Here is a 4,231-nt window from a genome sequence, read left to right as displayed (position 1 = left end):
GTTGGACTGGTTTTTTTTGTATGTGGGGGTGTCAATCTCGATTCTTCAGAAATGACCAATGTACATAGTTGTGTATATGTTATAATAAGTCTGTAAATTTACATATAAATATTTTGGAAGCAGAATTAGAGTAGATCAAGAATTTAAAACAATTATAATAAATATTCTCAAATAGATAAGGGAAATTGAAAAAGTGAAAATACTAGATATGAGAAATACATATGAAGTATATGTAACATTCACACACACACACCTGGGTATATGCTACAATTTATATGAGTACAACAATAAGTATGAGAGGGCTGAGGATATGGCTCAGTGGTAGAGCACTTGTCTAACATACACAAGGCCAGGGATTCAATCCCCAGCACTACAGAACAAAGAAACAAACAAACCAAAACATGCAGTAAATATGAACAAGAATGTACTTTGTAGTACTTCCACAACAAGCCTAGAACCCACCCAGATACCAACCAACAGAAGAGTGAATGATATTGTATAGCAGTCAAAACAAATGAACCACAATGACATGTAACAATACTTTGAATCTTTTTTTTTTAAAAAAGATTTCTTTTTTAGTTGTAGATGGACACAATATCTTTATTTTGTTTATTTTTGTGTGTGTGGTGCTCAGGATGGAACCCAGTGCCCACACTTTAGGCAAGTGCTCTACCACTAAGCTACAACTCCAGCCCCGGTATGTAAGAATCTTAGCAACCTATTAGGTTAAAAAAGTAGGTTCCAGAAAATTACATACAGCATACCCTTTTTATAAGTGAAAAATAACAACAGAAACTTTAAAAAAATTTTTTAAATCATTGATATTTATTTATTTATTTATATGTGGTGCTGAGAATTGAACCCAGTGCCTCACACAAGTCAGGCAAGTACGCTACTGCTGAGCCACAGCCCTGACCCCTAATAAAAACATTTTAAGGAAAATGTATAGGTAGTGGGGAGAAATTTCAATGCACCTTAGAAGGCAATGGAGCCCTAGTTACAAACATCACCAAAGAGATCAGAGGAAGGAATGATATAGATGTCATTTGAAGTGTAAGAACTTGTTCATGAAGATACTACTGGAGAATTTGCAGGAATAGTTGGATTGGGGGAGGGCAGTTGGTATGGGTGGAGTTTCTGTACTAATGGATGGTAAAGAGTTAGAAGAACATGGTGAATATTCTTATTGTGACTTCGTGTTATACATGAGCTGTTAACATCTGGGCATCAATAGAAGATTCAATGGGTAACCTTTTATGAGCTACACATACTCTTATATATTTCTTTTCATTGACAAGTTGTGTGCCAGGCATTGTGCTAAATATTTTATATGGTGAAATCTGTGTATCAGTTATCCCCAGTGAAGGGACTGAGGCTTAAAAAATGTTAAAAATTACTCTCCCAACCTCCCATTGTATGGAAGTGGTAAATTCCAATTGAGATAGGTCTGATTGCAGTTCTTATGCTCTTAATCATTAATTTGTAAAGTTTTTCTTGCTGTTATTAAGTCTCCTGGACTATGAGCATCCCTTTTCTGAACTGCTGAGATCACAGTGTTTTGGATTTCTGATTTTTCCCCCCAGATTTTGGAATATTTGCACATATACAATGAGATATTTTGGGAGTGGGGCCAATGTCTAAGCAAGGACTTCACTTACGTTTTATATATACTTTATACACATAGACTGAAGGTAATTTTATACAAAATTGCTTATACACCTGCATTTTTACTCATCATAATGAGTTTGGAGTGGATTTTCTGCTTGTATCATGTTGGCATTCAAAGTCTCAGATTTTGGAACATTTCAAAATTTGGGTTAGAAATGTGAAATGTTGTATTACTATGGGACTTGTATTATTCTGGGACTTAGTAAATTTAGAATTAAACCAGGGATGTAGTAAACTGGACTTTCTAAAGTAAACAGTATTAAGCTAATTGTCTTCAAGAAAAAAACTTGCTCAGGGTTCTACAGCATCATCTTAAGTTATATAAGAAATTTCAAGAACAGAAAAAAAAAACGGTTTCAGATAGTGACACTCAGAATCCAGTAATTTTCTGAGATCCCTAATCTTTATTTTAGATTAACATTTTAGTTATCTTTTTGTATTATAAGGATAAGTTGAGGCATCTGTAGTTGGGACTACCCCAGGATCAGTACTATGGTGTGCATGCTTGTGCTGTCCCAAAATTAATATGTTGAACTTCAAACCTCCCAAGGTGGTGGTAGGAGGTGGACCTTTGAGAAGTTATTAGGCAGTGCAGAAGAGCCCTCTTAAATGGAATTGGTGCTCTCATAAAAGAGGACCAAGGGAACACTTTTGCCTTTACGACTATGTGAGGACATAGCAAGTCACAACCTGTGAAACAGAACAGGCTCTCACAAGACCATGATTCTTCCAGAACCTTGATCTTGGACTTCTCAGCCTCCAGAACTGTCAGAAATAATTTTCTTTATAAGTCCCCCACCTTGTGATATTTTGTTATAGTATCCTTGATAGCTAAGACAACCACTGATGCTGTTCTCTACACACAGTATGTAAATGTTGTAGTCTTTATATAATCTAATAATTTCTTTCTGGTGAATTCTGCCTAAGGTTTCTAGACTCCAAATTGAGTCCCTCTTGGATGTTTGTTCAGTAAGTGGATAAATGAAAAAAGACATTACAACAAGTCTATTAATGTTTTTTTTAAAAAATGTGCTCTTTGCACTAGGAAATTAGTTAAACCCCTTAATTTGGGCTAGATGTAACTGTTTATAATATGATAGAAATCACCAGAACAATAGTGGCTAAACAAAACAGAAATTTATTTTTCTCTCATTCAAAAGAATACTAAATATAGTTATTCTATGTCTGGTGTGCACCCATGGTATCAGGAACCCAGTTTTCTTCTCTTGTTTCTCTGGCATCAACATGAGTCTTCAGCCTAAAATGACTGCTCAAATTCCATACACCCATTATACATTCAGCATGAAGTTGGAATAGGAGAAGGGCATCTCTATAAAAACACACTTTAAATTTGTACCCCTTCTTACACTTACATCCCACTGGCCAAAATTTGGTCACTTGGTCTTAGTTGCAAAGACGGCTGGGATATAGAGTATTGATTATGGGTAAGCATATACCCAGCCAAAACCTAGAGATTCTATGATTGCAAAAAATAGGGAGAACAGGAATATAGTGGAGTCCAAAGCACCAGAAGGAAATCTTTCTCTTCACCTAGAAAGCAATTGCATTGGCAGAATATGTCTGATGAAACTATTTTGGAACTTGAGTCCATTGAAGGCTTGCAACTTCCAGGGGAAGACTTAGATGATAAATTGTGGTTAAATTTGGTCAATTTCAACTTTTAGTTCAGTAGAGCTAACATGCTCCACACCTCACTCCTGAGGCAGGCTGCTATGTATGTATACACAGAGCAGTTTGCACACAACTCGGGGGACCAGAGTGGGGAAAAAGAACCTGTCGTTCAAATAGAATCTATCCCCTGATTGCTGCTTCCTATCACAGCATTGCAGAGAAAGAGGAGGTGGCCACAGTTGCTGCCCCTCCTCTCTTTGTTACAGCTTCTCCCCCTCTGGTTGAAGTAACTTACAGAGAATTTAAAGAGCTGGCTTCATTTTCCCTCTTTTGGATGCCAGACATTGAAGACTATGGGCATTCAACAGTAACTGAGTATATTAGGAAAACTAGAAATCACAAAAGGCCTTAAAAGTTAAGTTTGCAACATAGGTTGACTATTGGCATAGACATAACCTAAAGCAATCTAAGCACAAAAACAACAACAAACTCTGAGAAATTGGGAGAATCTAATTTGCAGACTTAACACATTGTTAGATTCAGATATGCAGTTTTCAATAAAAACCACAAGCACACAAAGAAATAGGAAAGTTTTGCCCATTCGAAGGGAAAAAATAAGCCAACAGAAACTGTCTCTGTAAAAAGGCCTGATAGCACTATTAGACAAAGACTTTAAAACAATTGTCTTAAAAATGCTTAAAGAACTGGGCTGGGGTTGTGGCTCAGCAGTAGAGCGCTCACCCAGCATGAGCAAAGCCGTGGGTTCGATCCTCAGCACCTCAGAAGAAAAATAAATAAATAAAGGTATAAAAAATGCTCAAAGAACTAAAGAAAGACAGGGAGAAAGTCAAGAAAATGATTGTCCAAATAAAATGATCATCACATAAAAGGGATCCTTTGTCGCCAACTAGCCAGGCTCACAACCTGAGCT

The 4,231-nt window shown here is 36.6% G+C and overlaps 1 protein-coding gene across 1 annotated transcript in view; it reads left to right on the top strand.

The window, feature by feature from the left end:
* Znf684 (zinc finger protein 684) overlaps positions 1–4,231 on the top strand; it is a 29,458-nt gene that overhangs the window by 4,318 nt on the left and 20,909 nt on the right.

Source organism: Marmota marmota, unplaced genomic scaffold (genome assembly GCF_001458135.2).
Source record: "Marmota marmota marmota unplaced genomic scaffold, marMar, whole genome shotgun sequence".
NCBI classification, from domain to species: Eukaryota; Metazoa; Chordata; class Mammalia; order Rodentia; family Sciuridae; genus Marmota; species Marmota marmota.
The sequence above is the reverse complement of the archived record's forward strand: the minus strand, read 5'-3'. Positions and strand labels throughout refer to the sequence as shown.